At 42.5% G+C, this 19967-nt stretch overlaps 1 protein-coding gene across 1 annotated transcript in view; it reads right to left on the bottom strand.

The window, feature by feature from the left end:
- Nucleotides 1-19967, bottom strand: part of grin3ba (glutamate receptor, ionotropic, N-methyl-D-aspartate 3Ba) — a 62337-nt gene that overhangs the window by 41402 nt on the left and 968 nt on the right. The gene's annotated exons all lie outside the window — the stretch shown is intronic.

The raw sequence follows: 19967 nt of genomic DNA, 5'->3' as shown, positions 1-19967 counted from the left end.
ATAGTTTCGAACTGAAGTGGATCTCGGTGACATGACTGCAGTTCCTCCTTAATAAGACGCTATTTTGGCTTTTGGCTGAGTTGTGTTGGATGCAGAGTCGTAGAAAACACAGAAGAGAATGTTTGGCAGAATCCACATGATTCTAAGCCAAGAGGACTTTAAGACCCCCCCATTTATGTACAAATGCAATCACTATACCATTGTTGGCCATTTGGTCTTTTCCCTCTGAGCTACACAAAAAATAAGTCACTAATCTGGCTCTGTTACCTCAGTTTCAGTATTAATTGCTGCATCAAATAAATGGGGTAAATCTCTGCACTAGGTCCTAATCACTTATCTGCCATTATTGCTGTAGCCAGGGGGTGTAATTGGAGCAGCTCATAGTGGTGGAAAATAACTTGGTGTTATCATCAACAAAGGCGCAAGGGTGGCCCATTTAGAGCGAAGCAACTATTGTCAGCTCAGAGAAAAATAAAGGGATTAGATTGTAACTTCTGCATTAAATGTAGGCATGCATGACTGTGTGTGAGACAACGTGCCAGGGTGTCCATGCATGTATGACAAAACACAGGTCTTCGATGTTTGCTTGGGTGTATGAGAGGGTGTCAACACTATGTGGAAGGGTGTGTGTGTTTCTGTTCGAGTGCATAGGCTAAGAGGCAACAGACATATCCAGAAACAAAGTCAGCCAGTGATAAGGCCCAGACTCGCCTCTGAGCCACAGACCTAGTCACTCTCTTGACAAAACCCGGTGATAACTACGGCTCTGCTTCTCAAAGCTGAAGAGCAGAAAAAGAAAAAGGGAAAAGAAACCGCAATAATCTTTCTATAAATGCCAGCTCAGGGTTTAAAACTCTACAAAGTCACCTCCAATTTAGATTCATAAAAAAGATTGCATGAGTCAGATCTTCCTAAGTACTAGGACTTTTAGGAGCCAAACTTAATTTCCTTAGTTGGCAAACACCTCCGTAATGTGTGATCTTTCAATTAGAGGGAGCAGCTGTGGGTCTGTAGGATTTGTGTGTGTATGTGTGTGTGGTGTGCGTAGGTCAGCAAAGTTACTGTGGTCTACAATGACATTTGACCCTATTATGTTACTGAATGGAAAGCAATATCCACTGATCTGTGAATGTGCTCCCTCCCTCTCCCTCCTTCTGCAGCTGCATTTTTCAGTCTCAATTAATATGAAGAGCCGCATTCTAAGTGTTGATTGATGTTGATTGAAACATGTAAAGGGCATCAAAGAGCAATGAGCGCTGGCTTATCGGCCCACACACACACACACACACACACAGACAGACAGACACACACACACACTGGGCTATACAAATTCTCTTCACTGTGTGTATATGTCTGTCAGCCTGTGTGAATGCTCGAGTGTGTGTCCCCTTCTACTCAGTATGCCTGCGGAGGAACACATAATTTACAAAATATCACAGATAATCGTGTCGAGATTAACGATCTCATTTTGATTAATGCTTAATGTTTAATTAACTCAACTTTAGGTCTTCGGTCTTGTCAGAGGTTCTCCTGCATAGTAAATAGGCTTCTTGCTCTGCGTCAGGTACACTATGGGCACATGTGCATGTGGGCAAGGAAGTGGGACAGATACATTTTATATTAATCTCCTGGGATGATATTTGTGGGCTGCCAGATGCAATGAATAATTAACATTACCCATACAAAATGATAAATCACAAAATAATAAATAGCACATAGCAGAATATGAGTGTTTGACATTGTGTGTGAAAGCCACATGTACATATTTCTTTTTAAATACATATTCTGTCTGTGCTACCCATATTGTACATGTGTGTGATTCAAGCACACATGAAATGCTGTGTCTAATATGATGGCCATACAATAAAAGTGTGAGCACTTTCGAGCATGCATCCACGTCACAGAAGGGGAGATTATGCCAACACTGTATATAATATGCATGAGCATGTGTGAGCGCATATTATGTTAACGATTATACGCTCCTCTTTCTATCTAAGACATTTCTTTGAAGCTTAGGTTGGTGTACAAGACAAAGTAACCATGAAATTGACACCCAATCCTGTTGGCCGGACCACATCCACATCCAAATGAACAACTTAAACAGTCCTGGGCACAGAATGTGAGCCTTCCTAGTAATAATTCATCAATGTAAAATCTACGCTTTTCAATATGTATTATATTCCGTGGCCAGGATATGAAAGCCTACAGTGTCTAGAATTTTTTTTCCCCTGCTGTCTCTCAATCCCCCCTCCTCCTGCTTCCTTCTCCTGGCTGGCATACCCTGTGCCCGTCTGATAACGTGATTTCACGCAAAAGTGAAATCCTCCTCGTGTCTGATGTATGCATCTCTCTCTCAATCCCCATCCACCCCCAGCATACTTCCTTCCTCTTCCTTCACCCCCCAGTACCTCACCTGACATTTGTAGGGAGGCTGCTCAAAGGGAAAAGGCTCTTAGTGGCATTGGCAGGTCTAGGGTATATGTATGTGTGTGTGTGTGTGTGTGTGTGTGTGTGAGAGAGAGAGAGAGTTAGCGAAAGAGAAGGTGGGGAAAAAAATCAATGTCTTTGGCAGGTGTGTCCCTGTATTTAAGAAAGGATGAAAGCGGTAGCAGGAAAAGAGAGAGGGGGGCGGGTGTCATTGGCAGGTATGCATGTGTCCCAGAGGTAGAGGGGGGCTCTGAAGGGTAGTGTAGCATTTGGGAGTACATTTAATATCAGATTAAGCATCTGACAGATGAGGGAGAGAGAGAGAATATGAGACAGTGTGTGTGCTCTCTTAAGAGAGATGAAGAAAGAATGAATTTTTTGAAAGATAGCCAAGAGATAAAATGACATTTACGGATCAGAACTTCACACGTCTTCCATTCTTGAACATCAGGCAGCCTGTCCTTTCCTTGGGACCAATCTGTCACCTCAGCTGGGCCCCTGAGCTTGGAAAAAAAATTTGCAGATGGAAATGATGTGCTCACAAGAAAAAAAGGGTTCTACAGGGTACCAGCTTTTCTGACTTACAGAAAAGCAGGAATATTTTTGTTCACAAAAAAAAGCAATTTTGGAGAGTGTCTTTTTCTCATGTAATTTTCTTTTCCAAGGAATCAAGAACCATGCATGAGCTTTGTCATATCTACCCTACTTCACATTCAGAGTTAGGCACTTCCACAGCAGCACCCTACCAGTCTCCACCAATTTGCTTAAAAATCACCTTATACTGTACTTGTCCCACATTTTCTCAGCAGCAACCATCACATCCGAACCTGCTTCTCTGATCTCTAGGCTACGACACCCGCTTCTTTACGAAAGCATGCAATAATCGATCCACACACAGGAGTTTTGTGGGACTTGGACTGGTAGGGGATCCTTTCAGAGAGTGTGAAATGTTTTGAATGAAATGTGAGAACTCAGGAATCGGAACCACTGGTCCATTTTCTGTTTGGGCACAAAACATGGAGTTAAAGGAGAGGTACAGGGAGCATAATCCACCATTTTCTGTTAGAGTGGTAGGGTGACCAACTTCCCACTTATGGATACAAACTGTGTGCATGACATGAGAATGAAGGATCGGCAAAGGAAGCAAAAGCATAACAGTCCTTTGGCTGCACCCACAAAAGCACCTCTCCGGAGTTTCTCCAGACCTGCATGACCACAGATGATATTTTAAAAAAATGTTGCAAATTTCTGATTGTATGTTAACTTTGTGGTTGATATAAATCTTAACATCTCATAATTGAAAATGTTCTTTAGTATGTCCTATGTCCACCTGTATGTAGTTTTACTTGTTTCACTTAGCGTTATGAACAAACGATGGATTCTCTTTTCTAATCAACAGTATAAGAGTGTACAGCCACATTGAGCCCAGAGGTAACATCGGCACGCTAACATGCTAAAAATGACACTGCTAGCATGGTGATGTTTCACACGGACAAAGTTTACCATGTTTTCCATCTCCATTTAGCATGCAAATATGTTAACATTTGCTAATTAGGACTAAATACAGAGTACAGCTGTGGCTGATGGGAATGTAATTAGTTTTATATGGCTAAATACCAAACGTCTAGACAAATTAAAATGTTGACATGATGCTGTCACTAGAAGAAAATTCAGGGAATCACATCCTGAAGGTGACACGAATGCTTGTATCAAATATAACTGCAATGCATGCAATAATTTTGAAGATATTTCAGTCAAAAATACAAAATTGGCATGGCAATCCATCCAATATTTGTTGAGATATTTTGGTCTGGACCAAAGTAGCCATGAGCAGACAGATGGATATTGCAATCCTTGGAGCCAAGCTGCGAGCATGATTAAAAACATGCACAGCAATGTAACATGCATGTGAGTGAACTGATCAATTTATCATCTGTCAGTTATCAGCTCAAAGCGGAGAGTCTGCTTTGATTGAGTCCCTCTCCAAAGTAGTTATAAAAATTGATCAACCATACAGGGGAGGGAGAGAGAGAGAGAGAGAGAGAGAGAGAGAGAGAGAGAGAGAGAGAGAAAGTGAGGGAGAGTGTTTTTTTTCCATGCAAAAACTGCAGCTAACAATATCATTCATCAATCCCGCAATCATGATAGAGAATTTCTGCCTAAGTGGACGTCTGGTGGTCGGGTTTTACAAGCCAGCGAGAAGGTGGCAGCCGACTAAAAATAGCCCTGCAGCAGGTCTCATAAATGGGAAGGAGAAACAGTAAAGGGGAACGAAAAGAAAAACACGCACACAGCCAAGTGGTGATTTCATTTCCCTACCTGTCATAGCGCGGCTAAATAACTCTGGTCAGGGTATTACAAGCTCTGGGCTCGATGGCTCTGAACAGCAATCCCATGCAGGTGGGAAATGAGTAGGGAAGGAAAGCGATAAGAGGGAGAGAGGTGGTACTGTATAAACAAATATGGAAAATGAAAATGGTGTATGCATAGACCAAGATGTGGTGGTGGAGAGAGGAGAAGAAGAGAAAGTTATAAGGAAATGGAGAGGAACAAGCGAGAGAGATGGAGAAACAGAGATGGGAGAAGAGAAATCTTAATAGGAAAAAGAAGGATGGAAATGGGACAAGGAATCGGAATGGCTGAGGGAACAGGAGGCAGCCCTGCTGTGTGCGCTCTTGGATGAGCTCACACACACACACACACCACACACACACAGAGTGCATCCCAGTGAGGTAGACTCCGACAGATGGAATTACACACTCCTATAACTCTGTAACTGTCCTGGAACACATATAAAGGTGACAGTTGACTTTCTGAAGCGAGAGTTCTCTGGGCAAGGTTACTTCCTCAGCAAGTTTACACACACTCTCTCTCTCTCTCTCTCTCTGGCCCTCACACACACAGAAAGAGAGAGAGTGAGAGAGAGAGACAGAGAGAGAAACAGAGAGAAATAGAAATACTCTTTTAGTGATTCCAATCTCTACCATATTGCACAGTGTGTGACAAACTGCAGTGGTGTCCTGCCAAGAAAAAGAAAGAGACTGTATGTGTGTGAGAGTGGAAGAAAGAGAGAGGTGGAGAATAAAGGGTGACAGAGAGAGAGAGAGAGAGAGAGAGAGAGAGAGAGAGAGAGAGAGAGAGAGATGTTCATTTTTGTATTTGTGCCAAAGCAGAGCAGGGATAGAACATTGTTTGCTAAAAAAATGACAGTATTAGAGCGACAGTCATTAAAATCTGTGCCCACAATGGGCTGCGCAGGTATTATACTTAGAGGTATTCCAGCCTTCCAATCTGAATAAGAGTGCATGATCTGAGTATATGTAGGCTTCAAGGACACTTGATTGAAGTCATAAAAATGAAAGATGACTTGTTGGAACGGAGTCACTGCGGAATCTCTCCCTCAACTTCCCATCCCTCCCTCCCTCCCCTCCATCCTCCTCTTTTTCCACTCTCCCCCTCTCCTCTGCGGACTCTTTATCCTGCCAAAACAGTGCCTTCGCCCCTAACCCTCAGAGGTAGAGGAAGGGATAATTGAAAAAGTTCTCACACTGGGAGTTAAGTAAAGCAGATAAGGGGAGAAGTTGGAGGGAGCGGAAAATGTTAGCTGCACAACAAATTTACAGGATGAATGTGTTTGGCTGGTGAGAGTGTTTGTAGGGAGACGGAGTAGGAAGCAGGAGGAGAAGGGGAATCTGTCTAGAGTGAAAGAGAGGAGGGGGGGAAAAAAGAGTGTAAAGAGAGTAAAGCCATAAATGGAGAGTTTGTGTGTGGTAACAGAGTAGAGAGAGATTGAAAGCTTCATCTTATCTACTTTAGCCATCGATACTGTCCACTGGCTCAGAGCATAATACCCACTTATGCAAATACATCCACATCTCTGCTCCCCTGATACTGTGGAAGCTCTAATAACACTATAAAACGTGTGTTTCACTGTGGGCTCGTGTGTAAATGTTTCTATGCGTGCGCGTGCTCAGCCCAATGCACCTCCAGGGTCTGTTTATAGTTGTGTGGATGTTGTGTGTGCAGAAAAATGCTGTGCCAGGACAGACACCAGCATCCCCACCCCTCTCACTGCCCATCCCTCCAGCCATCCATCTACGCCTTGCTCTCCCTCATCCCTCATTCCCTCTCCCTGTCTCCACGCTTCTCTCCCTGCTGACATCCCACTGCCCGTCCTCTTCTTTCTCCCTCCATCTTTCTTCCCTCCATTCCTCCTGCTTCTCCATTCCTCCCCTCCCCTCCTACCTGCCCTCGTCTCTCCCCTCCTCCCTCCTTCTGTCACTGCCTTTGTCTTTTCACGGCCACATCAAATGGCTTCAGATCAATCAAAGGCACTCAACAGAGTTTGTTAGTGAGCCACTGTTGTGGGAGAATGAAGCCATGCACCCAGGGGTCTGCCGCCCTCATAATTAAATAGCCGGAGGACTGAATGCTTTCCTCCCGAGGACCTCCTGCTCTCTTCTCTGACAATCTACCTCCAAGCGATTTGTGCCGCTGCAAAACTAATCATTTGGGCTTGTGCAATCTCAGGCATGCTATACAGAGACAACCAGCAATATTATTAGGTTTGGAAAATATCCACTGCTAATAAATGCTCCCGCAGAAACAGCTGATGCTGATTTGAAAGCAAGGTTAACCTGCAAGCTGCCTGAATGGCATGGACAGTTCCATGTCCGGGACCCGTCGATCACAAACTGATTTACGCAAAGCAGGAAAATAAGCTGTTTGTGCGGCAATCAATATCTCATCCTTTAAGTGGCACCCAGGAGTTACAACGGACCAGCACTCCTTATACTGTATGGCCTATATACACTCACACATAAAGCCATCCTGTTTGTTAACACACAGAGCGACAAGGTCCAACAGCATTTCATCATATCTGAATCCAGAACTGAACTGGAGTATTAAATGTGAATGCCTATGAATCCCTTACAAAATTCATTTAGGTTTAGTTTTCAACAATCTCAACTAAGTTTAAAGTTAAACGGCTTGTTACTTTAGTTTTAATGCATTTGAGGGAAAATATTGTTTTCAATCATTGCACACCTTCCCAACATCAAAACCAATTTCAACCTAAATGGATGAGAAAGTAACACATAAAAAATACAATCCCCTGGTGTATCCAGTGATGCATATCACGCATGACAGACCTAACAAGACAAAACAGACAAGACAGGGAGACTCAGTTGCTGAGAAAAAACCTCTAGTGAATGTGACGTCCATGGAGAGAGAACTAGTAGCGACATGGATGAAAGTGTACCAGCCAACATTGCCAGCGGAGCAGATTTAAACCAGCAAGACATTTCCCGTCTGTGGTCTTATTTAAGAGACACGTAAGAAATGTGTGCTTTACTTTTATACTTTATCCAAGATTTTCCTTTGTGTGTACTTTTTCTTTTTCACTTGAGTAAAGAAGCTGAACCAGTACTTCTCCTTTTACTGGAGTCTTTCTTTACACAAGTGTGTGGACTTCTACTTGAAAGAGGAATGTGTGCACTTTTGACACCTCTGGTCAGAAATAACATAGCTGCACTCCATTTTTATCAACAATAGGTCAGTTTACTGTGAAAGGTGTCACTCAGTGAAAATCCCACAAAGAAATATCACTTAAGCCTTCAATGTCCCTCAACACCATTAACTGGCTGGTGAACATAGGAAGACTCTACTAGAGCAGCTAAAGAGACACATATTTCTCTCAGGAGTTCAAAACTGACCTAACTGACTGAATATTAGAATTTTATTCATCAGGTGACCAGAAACATGACTGCAGATGAATGCTAATGCTGCTCAGTGTTTGCTGGTTGGCAGCTTGAAAATAGGCAGCTTTGTTGTGCCACCCCATGTGCAAAAATTCATGCAGCCATTAAAACTAAAAATTGACAAAATGTTGTATGCAATGCAAGTTTTGCCAGATGTGGTATAAAGTTCATTCCACTCGGCGCTTCATCAAAGTTTTTCACCAACTTGGAACCGGATCCAACCCAATCTCGTACAAAAAAATGGAACACAGGACCAAGGCACACAAGAGCATTTACCACATATACACACACTTCTAAAACACACAAAACATTTTTCATGTCCAACATTATGACAAAAGACACCCGAACAGTAACACTGGCAGAGCACTGGCACTGCTGGGAAAGCCTTGGCAGTCGACCTGTAGCGCAGCACTGCTGTAGTCATGACGGTCTGATTGAGACTGACACACAGTGGACAGAGAGCTGGAATGGACAGACTGGGCATGTCTTGGTCTATTAGGGCACACCATTGAACCAGAGCTGACAACACTGCCAATGAATCCTCTCTAACTGTAACACAGTTAGAGAGGATTAGCACTGTTAAAAAGAAAGTCTAAGAGTGACTGCAGCTGGAATGCCCAAAACCATAATTATTTTGCTGATTCATTAGCTTTGTTGTGTTTCTGCCTAAATATAATACCAGTGGTATGATGAGAGGAAGCCTGTGTCTCCCAGTTGACTTATATATAAAACCCAACTACTTATTTAGTTGGAGCAAAAGTGCGACAAACACTCAAAACATGTAATTACAATTTTCATGCATAATCTTTCATGGAAAATGTATCCTATTTTTTTGTTTTCGTTGCCAGCAGAAGAACTGTGGGATGAGTACTCATCATTGAAGCTAGCTTGTCCCAAAGTAATACACTTATAATGAATTACATAACCTTGGCACAACAACGCTGTTTCATAATGATTTAAGTATTTTGGCAAATTTAAGCTATTGATTGATTTATATTCATCATTTGCTAATGATATTTCCTTTAGGGCATAGACAGGGGTGTCTATTCTCTTCAAAAGGACATTTCTCTACATCCAAGAAGTGCAAAAAGGCTTTAGTTGAAGGCTGAAAAACTTTGGTTTTATACTTTCCTAACATAGCTCAGCATGTAAAAGGCTGGTAAAAATATTTTTAGACACTGCGTTGCAGAAAATGCATTTTCTTGATATAGACAGCTGGGTGAAAAAAAGGCAACATAAAGTGTTTCTCCCTAAGCAGCATGGGTTAGACGTGAGTGCAGCAGTTTCTTTCTGCGGTACTAATGTCTGGTACATCATCACTTGCTGTATGGAAACCATTCTAAATAAGGAACTCCATCTTTGAAGTAGATTTTAATCCACTCCTCTGTGGAGCCTCAACCGAAATTGAGATATCTCTGGTCGAGTACAATTTTACAACTGACAAACCTCTCTCTCAGCAGTCTTTACCAGCGAGTGGCCGGAAAAAGATATCTCCATCCAACCATTTTGCCCAGCTGTCCTGCCTGAAAAGGATCTTTCTACCAAACCATTCCACCCGAATGCCTCAGATCCAGTTCACTCTGACGGTGTGTCATGACTGGGAAAAAAATAAACAGCCTACCTTCAGCAAAAACTCAAGCTAACGTGCCCTCATGTTTGTCCGCTCTGCTGCTCATAAGCATGCTTGTCCATTCCCTTTTCCTCAATTAAAAATATCTTCACTCTGTTTTCCTCGTCGCAGGTACTTCTGCACTTATTGATTCTGCTCAGCTGTGCACGGTTTCCTGCTGGAACAGCATTTTCACACCATAAACACAACATTCATGTTTCGCATCCAGTCTTGTATCAACAACACAAGAACCCAACTAAGAATTTAAGTTTGGTAGTTCAATGAGGACACAGCCCAGGCCGGTTGGCATTCAGCCAGGAAAGTACCACACCGTTTGTCATTTTATCTGAATGGATGTGTCTTCTTTCCAATGGTCTAGATCTTAGTTGTAGAATAAATCTCCAAAAGTGTTATAAATAGTTGTAATTTTACGATGTTCTTCAGTTCTCCTTTTAAAAAAGGCACAATGAATGGGGAATAGATGCAAGATATACGCATGCTACTGACCTGAATTAGAGTGAAATATTGCTCCGCTCTGTTGCGTGACTTGGCATGAGATAAGTGCGACAGGGACGCTGCTTTAGCGCTATCTGGAGGACGGTCTGTCCTCAGTTTGAAGGACAATGAGGAAGGAAAATTGATCACATCCTGTTTCTCTTCTCCCTATCACACTTTTTTTTTTACCCTTTATTTCTCTCTTCTTTTCTTTTTGTGTCACCCCACCCTTAAACTGTCATTCATTGTCTTCTTGGCTCATTCGCCCATCCATCGCCTCCAATACTCTCCTTTTCAAATCTCTTTTTCCGTGCAAACCATGTATCTCGCAGCTCCTCTCTATCTGTTGTGCTATGTCTGCACGTCTCCTTCTGGCCCATAAACAGTGTTTATGTGTTAGATGTTGTGCATATGAATATGAGATAGTCTTGATGTTTCCCCTGCACCGGCAGCCAGCCTGGGATATCAGTCCGGATTTATCTGTCGTTCTGCTCTGCTCTGCTTTATGGAGGCGGCTCGAACACAGAGGTCAATAGAGAAAGAGAGAGAGAGGGAGAACTCAAACAAGATTTCCCACCAAATGACAACTGCTAGTATGTATGATGGATACTTCTGGATACGATCTGACTGAGCGTGCGTATCCATGCGTGTATGGGGTAGAGCTGTGACTGTCATGTCTGAGTGTGTGTAAGTGTGTATTTAACTGTGTTTTTGTGTAGCGGTACGAGAGAGTGTGTGTGTATGATTGGATCTAAAGCAATATATCTATGTAGAATATGACGGTTACAGGAGATTATAGATGTGCTTACAGGAGAAATGTGTTCCTGCATTGTGCAGTGTGGGGAAGCGCGTGAAGGGTTTCAGTAAAGTCAGAGAGCAGGCGGTAATATTTTTGTGGTGTTGGCTCCGTACTGCAGCGCATTGGTTTTGAAATGGAACAGTGAAATTAAAGTGCTCGCTTTCAGCTTTAATTTTCGAGTGTATCCAACTACATCAGATAAACACAGTGGGTATTGTAGCGTCTTTGTACATTTAATCCCCAGTTTTAGGGGACAGAAAGTACTCAGACAAGTTAACACAGTGGAGTTGAAATAAAATGTAATTTTTGCTATTAAAAAAAAGTATATTTAAGCTCTTTGTTTTTACTTGTGTAAAAATAAACAAAGCTCATGACTTACTGAATGATTAAAATTATCATTACTTAAAAGTCAAAAAGGATCAAAGTAATCCAGTGATAGTTGTCTGTACTTCTATACTGTGGGTATATTGTAAACCAGAACTACAAATAGCATGTTCAACATACTTTCAATGGCGCCAGTTTGCTAAATTGTAAACAAATATAGATTTAAGAAACAGGGCTTCATTTGTAGCCCACAGCAAACTAACTTACTCCATGCCAACATGACACTTCCTGTTTAGATCTCCCAAAGCACCACTAGAACTGTAGTTCCAAAAACTAGAGCATCATTATCTCCCAAATTAAAGCAAGATGAAGAATAATAATAGTTCATAATAGTTAATAGAAATAATTCATCAATATTAACTTTTTTCAAGTTGCACTATCAATATTCATCTTTATCAATATTTCAGTAGACAGGCAGTTTTGGAGGAGCTCGGTTGTCTCAAATTTCAACAGTGTGGAACTCCTGCTGCAAAGAGACAGACAGATTAAACAATATGTTGTTGTTCAGGATACAAAAAGCCTTGCCTAATGATCGGAGGCAACACAATAAGTCATCAGTCAGCAGCACTCTTTGGAAGTTGACAGTGTGTCTCCTAACATAGCCGGCTCTCCACTGAAGCCATTTGAAACGCCCACCTAGAAGCTCAAGGCTAAGACATTGTTGCCGCAGAAATATCAAAAAATGGCTTCATCCCTTTTCAAAAAGGAAAGAACAGCACAATAGCCGTGTCAGGCCTATAATTACAGTTGATGCTCCCTTGCACAAAAAGTGAAGACTTGACTTCAAACAAAATGATCATATTTAGTATTTGACGTCTGTGATCCACAGACATCAGTAGACACCTGGTTTCTTCCTTGGTGAAGCTTTACCAGGATTGTGCTACAGCCATTTTCACTCAAAACACATGCTAAGTTGGACTGAATTGAAGATTTTGAACGGAACTTGTGGTTCTGGTCTGTAGGTATGGTGGCCCTTGAATTATCCTAAAAGCCAGCAATGCAGCAGAAAGATGATAATTTAAACGAGCTGGAGTAGAACCAAATGGGCGAAATGGCTGCGTTTCTACACATGTAACTGATGTAAACGATGTAACGATGTGTGTGTACGTGATTGTCACCGGTGCACTGTTGTGTCTCCTTACAGACAGCTTTTTCCTCAGTAGGCAGGTGGTGTTGAAGCCCATCCAGATGGGTTTTAAATCATCCCTGTTTTCTTGCCAACTCCCAACATAAATATCCCTGAAGGAACACAGAAGTTACCTTGGGGTCTACCATCTTTCAATCCACTGTCTGCACCTCACCCGCCTCTCAAATAACTTCATCTCTGACAGCTTTTTGCTCCGTCACATTTTCTCTGTCACCTCCTGGTCCCCTTTTTCTTTCTTTTATCTCTTACTAGCGTGCTCTCTTATTTTGCTGTCTATTCCCCAGCTTTTTAATCTTTTGTTTTCCCCCCTCAACCGGTCTGAGTCACTCACTGTGTTTGTCTAAGCCCGTTTTGCTCTGTGTTTCTTTCTCTTGCCTACTCTTCATCATTTGCTACTTTAATTTTGTCTTCCCCTTCTCTGGACATTTACCCTACTTTTTCACGTTCACCCGCGGGTGTTTGGCTCACCTGTCACTTTGGCACTTGCTCAACCGCGTCCCGCAGCCATCTGTCAGCATCTGTTTAATCTCACATCAGCACATGTCTCTCTCACCTTCTCTCACCTGTCTTGCCTCATGTCTGCCTCTCCCGTCTGCTCGTCTTTCACCTGTGACCTATGGGAGCTTCTATAGGGCCCTATGTGTGTGTTTTCTCCAAGTCCAAGTCTTATCACTGAAGGCCACCTGGCCTAGATTTCTGGTGTTCTGCCTCAGTTCCCACCTACTGTAACACAATAACACAAATTCCCATGTGTGTGCACACATGCACAAACAACCGTTGCACAGCCAACACCAGTAGTTCTGTGGAAGGGAAAGATGGAAGTACCTTTAGAAGGATGTGAAAGTTTGAAAGTATGTGTCAACATGTCTTTTTTTTTTGTCTTTATCTGTGTGCGTTTTGAATAGGTTTGCATGAGTATAATCTATATGTGCACAGTGTGTTCAAAGAGACAGAATGTGTTTGTGTGTGTGTGTGTGTGTGTGTCTGCGCACTCACTTATCTGTCTGGGTGTGCACATGTAGGTGTGAGGGTGTTTTTCAATCACAGATAGCTCGAAGTTATCACTCACTAATCCTCTAATGAACCGGCACAGTTTAGATAAAACTGCCTCCACAAACTGTGCAACGGAAGAGAAAGCACAAGGCCCAAGTCTCCTGTCATCCTTCCCTGCACTCCTTCAATACCCTCACCCCCCTCCCACCCCTCCATCATCTCCTCCTCCATTCCTGCAACTTTAAGTCCATCCCTTCTTCTGTTGATCCCTTCTTTACCTATTCCACACCCAATTTGTAACTTTCTTCCTTCCTTGACCCTCCCCTCCCTTGTTCTCCACCTGATTTCTCCTTTCTTATTTCATCATCACTTCACTCATTCTCTATCTAATTCGTCCTGCGGTTTCTTCCTTCCTATGCTCAGTGGCTGCTCCATTTATTTCTTCCTAGTGCCCTCCTTCCCCTCTATATGATTCTATTATCGGATCCCCCGTTTCTCTTTCACATTCTTAACCTTTTTCACCTTCCTCCCTTTCTTCCTTGATTACTCCGTTCTTATTTTGTCCTGCTGAATTCCTCTGTTTCATTCTTGATTTGTCTTCCTCTTAGTCCCTACTACCCGATTTCCTTTTTTCTTCTTAGGTCCTTTCCCACCTGATTTTCCTAATTTTTACCTAAATCATTCACTTATTCCTAAACCGTCTTCCCTCGTTCCCCAGATCCATCCTTCCCTCACTCTGTGTCCTTAGTATCTGAACCCACTTCGCTCATTCCCCACTTTGTCCAACTTTTTCCTTTCCTGCCTTGATCCCTGGTTTCCTTCACTCCTGTCTTACTTCTCCCTTTCTCCCTCCTTCCCTTGTTTTCTATTAATTAATTCCTTGTTTCCTTGTTATCTACCACTCAATTCCTCTGTTGTGTCTTGGATGCCATTTCCCTCTTCTCTGTCACACCACTGGTTTCCTCGGTTTATCTCTCTCCCTCCCTCCCAATTTTTCTCAGTTCTCTTTTCCTTCCTCATCCACTTCTTCCATCATGCTTTACTTCTGTCTGTAATTCACCCTTCCTTTCTCTATCCCTCCTTCCCCCATTCTGCAGATAATATCTCTCAGTCCTCCGTTGATACCTTATTCCCGACTATAAGATTCCTCCCTTTTTTCTATATCTCCTTCCATAACATCCTATTCCCCTTTTCCTCCTTTATCCCTGCTTTCAGCATTCCCTACCAACTCATTCCTTCTTTCTTCCTTGATCCCTCAGTCATTGATCCCTACATACCTCCCTCAATCCCTCTATTAACTCTCTATAATGACAAACACAAGTCCCTCTCTCCCCCATTCATGCAGTCCTTCCTTTCGATTCTGCCTCCATCCATCACTGCTTTTTTTGGCTCTATAGAGAAATATAGTACTGGTGTGGAGTTACTGGAGACATTTGTTTCACCAGAGGCAACAACACCAGCCAAACACAAACCAAACATTAGTACACTAACTCAAATGCCAGCTCCAACAGTCCCACAGTCCTTTTGGTAATACATACTCTGCTATTTCTGCTCCGCTCAATTAATCTGGCTCAGTCAAGACAGCGCTGAACTGTCATCATAACAGTAATAAAGAAAAAGCTTTGAGCTGTTTGCATTAAGTGGCCTGCTTGTCTCAAACTGTCAGTTTGCCTGCGGCTCTGGCTCGACACAAGTGTTGTCCCTTCTCTTTCCACTCCTTTATTCCACTGTGGTCGGGGCACAAATCCCCCCCATCATCTCAAAGAAAACAGTAAAGGCAGCATGGCCTTGTAAAGCCTCATTAGGCTTAATAACCTTTAGTGAGCACAGAACAGACACTGTATGTGTGTATGCATGTGTCTATGCATGTGTGTGTGTGAATCACATATATGCAGGTATGCATTTGTGTGGGGTGTGTGCATGTGCCTTTCTGCATACGTGTGGGCATGGATGTGCGTGCGCGTGTGCAGCGTGTGTGTCCTCTGAGAGCAGGGCTAGCTCAGAGCCACAATGCGTCTTATTCAGCAGGGTCCCTGGATTAAAATGTAATTTCATTCAAAGTCGCAAATTGGGTTTTTTACTGTACTAATCTTCATTTTACTAAGCAGAATGAGGTATGTCATTAAAAAAAGGAGTGACTTAATGAAAGAGTGCAGGATGGATAGATTGCAGAGGGAAAAGACGTTCCCCACCAGAACAATAAAGGTTTTTCCGAATCATAAACAATAAAAACTTCACGAATAATACACCACATGACTGTATTTGAGTGTGTTTTGTGGTGATTATATTTGAGGGGAAGGGATAATGACAATCACATAAACATTTGCAGTTCAGACATTCAACTAATGCTGTGATTCAGTGCAAGGGATTGGAGCAACAGTATCCAAGCAAATATTTCTTTGTTTTTCTGCTTGTGCATTTATATGATCAAGATGTGGTTTAAAAAAACATGGCAGGTAGAAGCTAGACTCTCTGAAATATGAACAAAATGCGCTTTTCTTTTGAAGGGAATATTATAACAGGCTAGCTGAACTACAAAGAGAAAAAAAATATGAATAGTAATCAGAAGTAGACTGAGAAATATAGTCATGTACATGGTGCTTTATGGAGGAATTTCAGGGTGTATTTTAGTAATATTAAGTACAGCTGGGGGTAAAGTGACAGTAACTGAGCTGCAGGAACACAGCCTCAACTGTGAAGAATGACAAATAATGAATTCACACCATACCACCCCTCTTACCTAATCACATTCAGGAATCAGCAAAACCATTTCCTTCAGCTCTCCCTGCTAATACATTTCCGGAATAGAAATCATGATCCACAAAATAATTTCTGTGATATTATCAGCGAATCTGGAATTGTTTGGTAAGGCCGCGCTTTAAAAAGGCCGGCCGCATTAAAAATGGACTGAGATCTCAAAGATGTTCTTTTTCAATTAAATCTGTTGCCAGTTGTGCAATGAAATTGTTTTATTCTATAATTACTATGCTGCTATTACCAACACAGCCCAACATACCGACCATACACCAACACCTTTCATTTGTCTTGGGTTAATTAAGGTTATTTTGGGATTTTTCTCACTTAAACCATCAAATATCCTCATTCCACGAAAAGCTACTGATGAACAAATCACCTGCCCAAATGCCCATTACGGCCCAGATGGGAATTAGAAGCCCATTTCCTTTGCCTTCCCTCCCTCTGTTCCCTCTGCCTTTCTTCTCCCCTCTCCTCGCATCCTCTCTGCCATAGATGGACGGCAGAGATTTACAGTTAGGGGTCACACAGTGGTTCTAATTAGCTTAAGTAGGTTGGGAGGAATAAGCACTTCCTTGCTGAGACGCATCACCAACTCCCACAGCTCTGTCTGACTAAGCAGAGAGAGGGGAACACAGACGGACAGCCGACCTCCGTCTCTGTCTGCCTCTCTCTCTCTCTCTCTGTCTGTCTGTCTGTCTGTGTCCTTTTGTGTCTTCGCTGGTGCTGAAATTTTCCCAGGATTGCAACACAGGAATACTTTGACAATACAGAACTTGCGATGATTAAAAGAAATGCACTCGTCAAGTACATAATGATGACAACCTTTCAGGGCCGGTGTTGGGTGAACCGAAAGGTAGCCTGGAAGATGTCTATCATCTCAACCTCCAAGAAATGTCACATGCTGCACAAATGCTGCACAAAACCTTAAATATTAAATGAGGCGACAGCGAAGAAAAATCACACCATGCCAAATGTAAATGTAAAGTGTTGAAAGAAATTTTTCTCATGGACTTGTTCTTTGACCTTGAAGAAGGCTGTTTACCTTGTGATGAAAACGCACTCAGAAAGCAACCTTTTATTTTTTTGTGGTACTTAAAGAGTTTGTGTAAAATTTGCTTGACATTTGGTAGGAAGCACAGCAAGTGTGTCCTCCTGCATGTACAAGAGTGTCTCTTTCTTTCCATGTGTGTGTGTGTGTGTGTCTATCTACCTCTCTCTGATGTCCAGAGAAGGAATCTGTTCACCAGAAAAACGTGGGCTCTATTCCCAATACCCTGCAGCAACATCTCCACAATTTCAAAAACTCAAGGGAGAAGGCTCTTCTTCCAAAAACAAACAAAAAATCCTCCTCTTTTTGGATCAATCTGTGACGGATCCGGCAATTTTTTTTGGCAGAGGCATTTGTTTTGTCTCTGCATTTCTTCAGCCCTCCTTCCCCCTCTCAGGAGTACTCCTTCCCCCGATGCTAAAATGTAAATAGCATTTTTAATTAGAATTACATTTTCTGTTTGTGTATTTTGCTATCAGCAGAGAAACCAGTGTATGATTCCCTGTTTGTGCAGGGTAACAATTTGCCTCCCTGTTGACCCAGCCCACTCGTCACTGCCCTCTCTGTGTGTGTTTAAGAACCCGTCCCTCCTCCTACCAGCCTCCTTTGATTTTATTTCTCTGTGTCCATGAAGGTGCACCCTGGGGTGTTACAGAGAGAGAATGCATTACAATCCTTCACTGGCCATGTACCGAAAACAATACTGTTTTAGGGCTGCAGCTAACGATAAAGCAATTGGGTGTTTTTTAGCTGATCGATTGTTAACTGTGTGTCACAAAAATGCCTCTCACAAAAAGTTGTGTTCAAAACGCTTCAAAAATGGCAGTTTGCCATTTTAGTTTCCAAGTTTTTTTCCCCAGTAATTTTAAGTCGATCAATTAGTTCACTAATTGAGTTCTTGTTACACCACCATGCAGCTTAACCACGTAACATCATAAACTGTTAAACAAACAGAAAGGGACCATTCGTGTTACGCCAGATTCTATATAAGTTTCTTATTCCTATTATATTTTATTACATTTTGGTTCTAAATCGCTGATTTTGCACATTATTCTCCTAAAGGTCACTCCTCCTTGGACACGCTCTCTGCTCACTACTGGGACAACTGTGAATATCTGTCTATTAATTCTGTCCCTAACCCTTTACTTATCTCTTAGCTATTACTCCACATCATAGCTACCCTATTTTGCCTTTGAGTGCTCACCAACAAACAGACGTTGCAGCTGCCAGATCCCTGGAACACAACACCTCATATGCAACAAGAAAGACCAGCCTGACACAGAGAAAAACAATTTCATGAATTTAATATTGCTGAAGCACTTTCGCGCAGCATAAACATAAAAGCTAACCGAAACAAGCGTCCGTCTATACAGAATGCTTCTTGACATTGTTGCTAAAAATACTGAAAGGCTGAGATTGAGAGACACAGAGACACAGAGAAACAGAGTGACGGTTGCTTCTCTTTTGCCCACTGACTGCTTGGCACAGTTCTGTAGAACTGAAAGGCCTCCCACAGCTAAAAAAAAAAAAAAAAAAAAAACCTCTCTCCTCCTTCGCGGCCCACCCTGTCTTCTCTTCCTCCTCTCATTTCTCCCCTCTCCCTCTCTTCCTCCCTGCTTATCTCCTCGTATTGCCAACACATTCGTCAAGTGGTGTGACTTCTCATTCATGCGGGCTTTATTGGAATCAAATAAGCAATTCGTTGTTGACAAAGAGACGTGACAGGACACTGATTTCAGACTTAAACTATAGATATTTCCCTCCACTCCTCCCTGTTTCTCTCCCTCCTGTCTCTCCTAAATGTCGCCTCTTAGTTCAGCATGTGTGTGTGTGTGTGCGTGTCTGTCTCAGCTGAACCTGTGTGAAAGTTTAAAGTCCTCTTTATGCTACGTGCATGGTGTCCTGGTTGCCCCCATGCAAGAGTGTGTGTACTCAAATGTGTGTGTGACAGAGAGATGCAGTTGGCTGCTCAGTTGGATAGCGGCGGATATGAGTGGAGCTGGATTGACTGACTGGCAAGCAGCTCGACTGCTGCTGGGAATACTAACATGACACACAAACGTACACACACACACGTGTACTGCCTACCTGCAAATCTGTACACATCAAACTACACACACATAAACAAAGATGTGATCACACACAAATAACATGAGCTGTAGAACCACACCTCTCCACAGCATCCATCTCAAGTGTTTGAATGATTCATTCTGAAAGGTGCCAAAACACAGCAGTCTTCCATCATACATGCCCACACACACCAATTCAGTCAGACACACACATCTACACACACACGCTCTCTCTTAAGGAGTCAGACTCTGATAGCACACACACACACACACACACACACAGAAAAAGAAGACAGCTTAAAGAAAAAAAGCATTTCATTTTAAACCCTTGCTGCTGGAGGGCTTGAGGGTTCAGTCCAATACCAAAGCAGAGCTACCAGATATTAAACATGCATGTGAAGGGCCTGCAGGTGCAAAAGCAAAGCTCAGCTAAGATCAATCTGAACCTCAGACTTTGCTGGAAGAAGACATTTAATGGTG

The sequence above is a fragment of the Pempheris klunzingeri genome, chromosome 13, assembly GCF_042242105.1.
Source record: "Pempheris klunzingeri isolate RE-2024b chromosome 13, fPemKlu1.hap1, whole genome shotgun sequence".
Taxonomy (NCBI): Eukaryota; Metazoa; Chordata; class Actinopteri; order Acropomatiformes; family Pempheridae; genus Pempheris; species Pempheris klunzingeri.
The sequence above is the reverse complement of the archived record's forward strand: the minus strand, read 5'-3'. Positions and strand labels throughout refer to the sequence as shown.